The sequence below is a fragment of the Gossypium hirsutum genome, chromosome A13 (genome assembly GCF_007990345.1).
Source record: "Gossypium hirsutum isolate 1008001.06 chromosome A13, Gossypium_hirsutum_v2.1, whole genome shotgun sequence".
Taxonomy (NCBI): domain Eukaryota; kingdom Viridiplantae; phylum Streptophyta; class Magnoliopsida; order Malvales; family Malvaceae; genus Gossypium; species Gossypium hirsutum.
The window spans coordinates 102,995,198-103,002,416 of NC_053436.1; the positions used below are offsets into that span (position 1 = coordinate 102,995,198).

The following is a 7,219-nucleotide window of genomic DNA, read 5'->3' on the forward strand; positions in this document are numbered from 1 at the left end:
ACTAAAATATCATTTGATTAAAACATTCAAAATTCACTATTTCATGCATAGAACCGTCCACTTGCATTATAAAAGGGATATTTCCAACATAAAACCCTTAAATATTTAATTTCATAGCCATGAGATACATTTAGCTAATAGAACACAAGTTTTATGCTTTACGTGATTTAGTCATTTTTATCGAATTAAACACTTAAACGGTAAAATTTCTAAATGAACTTTATACACGAACATTCTATCATACTGTAAACCTTAATTAAATAATAAAATAATTATTTTTACTTCGAATTTATGGTCCCAAAACCACTGTTTCGATTAACCATAAAAACGGACTGTTACATCCTTCTTCAGGCATTTCTTATTCTTGTTGACATTTCTATGACCGCGTCTTTCCAACTTTCTTACCTACATTTCTACTCGATCTTAGCCTTTTTTCTTTCTTAGGGTCCATTTAACATGCTTCTTTATTATATCTGTTTCGTATTTCCTACCTCAGTTTTTGCCTCTTTTAGTACTGGTCTAGGCAGTCGGCCCTCTAGGTATGTGTTCTCGTTTATTTTTAAACCTTCTTATGCTACTGCATATGCAATTTTGTTCTTGTTTTTGCAAATCTGTCTAAACCTACATTTGTGATAATTTTTGCATAATACTTTTATATCGGAGATATATTAACTTAAGACTGATTTGTCTTTATCGTTGCTTTTCACTTTCTTTATTATGTTGAGAGCGTCTCCTTCTACTACCATCAGTCTGAACCCTACGTCAAGGCTCACTTTCACTGCTTGTAAGCGCACTAATGCCTCTACTGCAAATGGTGTGGGGACTCTATTATTTACCATTGCTCTACACTTAAGATCTTCCTACTCGAATCCCTGCGTAATATTCTTGTTCCCGATCTAGAATTTTGTTTGTCAAAACCCCCGTCAAAATTTATTTTTATTTCTGTTGGGTCTGGTGGTTTCCACTATTCGTCTTCCACTCTCTATCTAAGTAGCCTTTTGTTCACCTCTTCCCATTCATTTAAGTATTTGCTTATGAACAATACTTTGTCTTCTACTGATTGGGTTTTTTTTCTCATGCAGGATATTATTTCTCCGCTTCCATATTGCCCAGATGCTACAAAATATAACTTTCCTTTAAGCACTGGTCATTCTGGTGAGTATTTCGCTTAGCCACTGTTGAAGTCCTCTTTCTTCTCTTCGGTAATCAAGAATCCCTAACTCTTGCCATATGTTTTTAACTACTTGGCAATCTCTGAAGACATGTTCCATGGATTCTGCCATTTCTCTACAGTATGGGCATATAGCATTGTTGCATATTCGTTTAAACTTTGTCCTTCAATTCTTATCTACTTGTTATGCTTGGAAATTTTGGAATCCAAAACTCATAGAGAGCAACCAACCATGGTTTTCTTTTCTGCCTTAAAGACCAAACAATAACAAAGATGAAGAATGATGTAAGATACTTACTTGAAAATTTAAGTAGATTCGGTTCCTTTAGGTGTTCTTGAAGATGGATTCTTGTTTCTTTTCTTTGTATTTTGTTTGAGTGTTTGAGATTGAGATAATTGAGTCTCTTTTTTAAAACATAAATGTTATAAAATTTTGTTATTTTTTTCTACCATGGTTTACAAAGAGCAACATTATATGGCGGTATCTAATAGAATCACCCTTTGTTCCCCATCCTATCTTCATCTAGTCCCTTTGATAATTTCCTTTTCAGTATTCCATATGGAATGCACGCATTTTATAAAATAAACATCATGGGATCATGCCAACAGAAGTAGAATGGCGGATACTAATATACCATATAAAAATCAGCAGAGATCATTGATCATTTCAGAAATGGAGTCCAGGAAATCACATGGCAAAGCTTCCATTTTCCTAGTAGCATCTCCCCAGATTTCCTGCTTTTTCGTCTAATCCCTCACCATCATCGCTCCATGCAAAGATTTCTATAACCATTTCCTCCTCGGAGTAATCATGGAAGAATATGAAGAAGGGAAGAAACTAAAATAGAATCGAGAAGAATCCTCTACTGGAAGTTATTTTCCCGGCTATTTATAACCCTTCCAACACGATTTTCAGTTGTTTAATAACCATCCATTAACAATCAAATCGAACCAATCAAAATTTGATTTCAACCATGTCCAATTTTGTTCCTAACTTATACTGATTTTTCAGTAGAGACTACCAACTTATAGTATTATTCAATTAAATCTCCAAATTATTCCTAATTTTTGGGTTTAAAGGAAACAAGGTGTGACAATTGCAACAAAGTTAAGCAAAATTGATTTATCATATTTACAGACTAATTATTTTTCAATTGGTATTAGAGCAAAATTTGAGAATTGTTTGAAGGAGATCCTAAGCTACGGTATGCAATAATGAAATCCAAGAATAAAGATTGTTCTATTCCTCGTCTACCTTTGGTGATTAAAGGATCAAATTCAAATCATGACAATAATGTTCCTTTTAACAACAAGAGAAAATGTTTAGCCAAATGATAAGCTATAAAAGTAACATATTTTAATCCCATTCTTAATGCGTTTTCGGATGATTAATTTATCAAATTAGTGAATTTGATGCTCTTAATCCTTTAAATCCATGTTTCTATACTTAGGAGAGTATTTAGGAGCGAAAGGAGCGAAAGGAACGAAAAACAAGCCAAATTAGGAGCCACTCGGCCTGGGCATTTCCACACGACTTGGGCACACTCCCGTGTGAGCCACACGGACAGGACACACGGTTATGTGTCAGCCCGTGTCGATTTCGCATTTTACTTCCCAAATATGCAAAAAAAACCCAATTTTTAGGCTTTCTGAGCATTCTAAAGTCTATAAATACCCATTAGAAGAAGACATAAGCGAGCAATCAGAGAGGATCGAAGAAAACACTCGAAGAACATCATCGGAATAAAATCGAAAGTGGATCTCCATCAAGATTGAAAATCTCCTTTTAATTTCTTCCGAAGTTTTATTGAGTTTCTTTATGTCTTGTGGTTTTTCTGACTTTGAGATGTTTTCATTTAGGATTATGAACTAATCCTCTAAATACTTAGAGGAGATAAAAGCTATGATGAATCCTATTTTTTAATTTTTGTTTACGCGATAAATACTTTATTCTTGTTCTCAATTATGAATGCTTATTTCTTGTTTTAATATTTTTGGGATATTAATTCATGTTTAATGTGCTTATTTCAGTAAAGCAAAAATCCTTGTTTAAGAGTGGATCTAGCATGATTGAGTGGAGTTGCATGTAATCCTAGAAATAAGATGACATAAATCTATCAGATTAGAGTTAAATATAATAGGGGAATCCATAGATCGAGTTAATGCGACGATAGGTGATAATGCTCTAGAATAACGTATTTTTATGTATTAATCATGTGTTTATTCTGAGCTTGATCCTACTAATTTGAGCTATTTATGTCTTTTATCTTTTAGGGACTGATTTGGAGGCAAAAGCAAAATTAAGGGACAAAAGTGCGAATTTGGAGACTAATGGGCTGATATGCGACACAGGAAAAAGATTTTGCCAAAAGTGTGAGCATGGAAGACACAAGGACTAAAAATGCAAAAAGAAGAGATTTTATTTTATAAGACTCCATTTTATTAGGATAATTAATATTAGGATAGTTATTAGGATTATTTAAATTTTAAGATTTTATTTTAATTATCTTTAATTATCTTTAATTAAATGTATTTATCTTTTTAGAATTTAAGTTAAATTAGACTATCTCCTTAGCACTATAAATAGGGGGTGAAGTGACTCTATTTGGGGTGTTCATCTTTTTCTGCAAACACTCTCCCCCTGAAAGTTTAGGCTTTTGTTTCTTCATATTTTCTTTTAATAAAATTCTCTTTTCCATTTTTTTATTTGTTTTCTTTTTCACCATTATCATGAGCCACTAAACCCTATCTAGCCGAAAGTTATCAATATTCCTCAAAAAGGGTTCTTGAGGCTTAGAATCCGTACTTAGCCTTCTCGCCAAGTATTCATCATTTCTCTGCACTACGGGCTGACGCTTCCGTCCATGGCCTTTAAGAAGTAAGCTTTTCAGCATAAGCAAAGGCGGCCGCTTTGTATGTTTTGGAAGGATTGCATTGTCGGTTCGTTAACTTACTGCGTCAGAGGTTGGCGAGCCAAAGAGACAAAATGGCGTGGGATTCGCCATTGAGAAGCGTTGATCTAGCATAGATTACTGGCTAGAGTTAGGTTCCCTAAAAATTGTAAGTCTAATCTTTGGAACTGGTGATCGTAGGCGTCCTCTTCCACTATAACTGGCTTACTTGAGTTGAGAAGGGTTATTTAAAAGTCGAGGATTGGACTCAAGGCGGAAGGAGACAACTGGAGGCTGGAATCTACCAATAAGAATTTCTTTCGCTTTAACTCTCTTTATTTTTTTATTATTTTTGTAATCACAATTTCAATCGACTTTAGATTCTGTTTTTTTCATTTTTTCCAAACCAAATATTTAATTCTATTATTTTTATTTTTTCTCTATCACGCAGGTTTTCTTGGGCACGATTCTATCCAGGATTTCGAGAAAAAAGCATTCGTATAATCTGGTCCCTCAGGATTCGACCCTACTTCCCCTTTACTGTTCTTTTTCATTATTTTGTAGGGAATAGGATATTTTTGGTGCTCTCAACGACGCATCAATAGGGGTTTTAATTAGAAAGAGATTTTAATTAATCAACCTAGAGTCAGTTGTTCTTACTCTCGAAACAGATATTAACATAATTTAGGGATTTCTACAGATCAAGACACAAGTGAATAAATCGTTTAATTTCGATTCATAATAATAGGTGAAGTCTAGGTGAATTCTTTCTTGGGTATTGTCTATCTCATTGGTTAATATTCGATTATTTCTTTGATTCATTCTCTATTGCGTTCTTAGTTAAATTAGTTTAGTAATTTTAGATTAAAACACAATCACTCCAATTTGGCGGCTAAATAACAAGAAGACAGTAATTCTAGTACCTTTTGTCCTTGTGGATACGATATTCTCTAATCATTATATCTATACTATTGTTCGATAGGTGAACTTGCCTTTGTTGTATTTTTAGTTAGTTTAATGACCATCAAGTTTTTTGGCGCCGTTTTCGGGGACTAAAATATTAAGAACACTAGATTTTTATTAATTTAGTTATTTTTTATTATAATTTTGTTTTTAGTTTAATTTTTACTCTCTATTTTTTCTTTTATTTGCTTCTGGTAGGTTCCTTTAGTTTATGGCTAGAAGACACCCATCGGGACCATTGTTATTTAATAGTAAAATTGAAAGTACAGCTCGTAAAAACCGTAGAGAAGTAAGGTAAAGTTGAAAGAATTTAGTAGACGAATAAAAGAACTTTGTTATTATTGAGAAGATGGGTGATAACCAGAATAATCAGCTACCTCTTGCAATTGTTGCGAACTCAAATCCTGTTCCTCGTACTATGTACGATTATGCCAAGCCCACTCTGACTGGGGCTGAATCGAGTATTGTAAGACCCACTATTGCTGCAAATTATTTCGAACTAAAGCCGAACAATATTCATATGGTACAACAGTTTGTTCTGTTCGATGGTTTGCAAGACGAAGATCCAAATACTCATTTGGCTAATTTTCTAGAAATTTGCGATACTTTCAATATTAATGGCGTCACTGACGATGCCATTCATTTACGATTATTCCTTTTCTCGTTGAGGAACAAACTAAACAGTGGTTAAATTCTTTACCACAAGGTTCCTTTACTACATGGGCTTAAATGATTGAAAAGTTCTTTCTGAAGTACTTTCCACCAGCTAAGACAAAAAAGTTGAGGAACGATATCTCTTCCTTTGTTCAGATCAATTTAGAGACTCTATATGATGCATGAGAGATGTACTTGGATTTATTGAGAAAGTGCCCTCACCATGGGTCACCCTTATGGCTACAGGTTCAAACTTCTACAATGGTTTCAATCCCTCAAATAGAAAGTTGATCAATACAGCAGCTGGTGGAACACTTAACAATAAAACACCCGAAGCGGCTTATGAGTTTATAGAAGAGATGACATTGAATAATTATCAATGGCAAGTCATGAGGATGAAGCCGATGAAAGCAGCCGGTGTTTTCAACTTAGATGTAGTTACCATGTTATCAAATTAGGTAGAACTTCTATGTAAGAAAATTGATGGTTTATATATTTTTACGTAAGTACATCCGATGATGTAATGCGATACAAATGGAGGTGGAATGAACAATCCAGAATGCTTACCCTTCGCTCCTAGCATAGAGAACAAACAAGTCAAATTATATGAGTAATAATTCTAAGCCTCAAAATAACCCTTATAGTAATTACTATAATGCAGGTTGAAGGAACCATCCCAATTTTTCTTAGGGTGGTCAAGAAAATCAAAGAGCACAACCCCCTCCGGGCTTCCAATAACAACCTTACCAGTAAGAGAAGAAGTTGAACCTTGAGGAGATGTAGACGAAGTTTATCTCGATGTCAAAAATGCATTTTCAAAACACTGAAGCAGCACTTAAAAATCAACAAACGTCGATTCAAGAGCCAAGAACCAAATCGATTAACTTGCTAAATTAATCTCAAATGACCACAAAGTAGCTTGCCTAGCAATACCGAAACTAACCCAAGGGAGCATCTTCATGCAATTACTGTGCGAGATGAAGAAGGGTTAGTTGAACCAGAACCAGAACCAAGGTAAGAAATTGTGGTAAATAATAATAAGGTTGACGTAAGCCAAAAAGAGCAAAAGCCGATTGTTAAGGAATATAAAGCTCGAGTACCAAATCCTAATGAGACGAAAAGAGACCACACGAATGAACAATTTGGTAAATTTCTCAAACTCTTAAAGAAATTTTATGTTAACTTACCGTTTGTTGAAGCTTTTTCGCAGATGCCTAATTATGTCAAATTTTTAAAGGAGCTTTTGGAAAACAAAAGGAAGTTAGATGATTCGTCAACTATGGAGCTAAATGCAGTTTGCTCGGCCATATTGTAAAATAAACTACCCAACAAATAGAAAGATCCAAGGAGTTTCACCATTCCTTGTTTAATTGGTAGTTTGAATATTGATAATGCTTTGGCTAATTTAGGGGCTAGTATTAATGTCATGCCCTATAAAATGTTTAAATAGTTAGGTTTTGGGAAATCCAAACAAATTAGAATGAGTATTCAATTAGCAGATAGAACCATTAGATATCCTAGGGGTGTTATTGAAGATATG

The 7,219-nt window shown here is 34.1% G+C and overlaps 1 non-coding gene across 1 annotated transcript; it reads right to left on the reverse strand.

Annotated features, from left to right (window-relative positions):
• Positions 1-5,802: 5,802 nt before the first annotated feature.
• Positions 5,803-5,909, reverse strand: LOC121213473 (small nucleolar RNA R71). Its single transcript, XR_005908854.1, has one exon. It is a non-coding gene; the product is annotated as a small nucleolar RNA R71 (small nucleolar RNA).
• Positions 5,910-7,219: the final 1,310 nt, after the last annotated feature.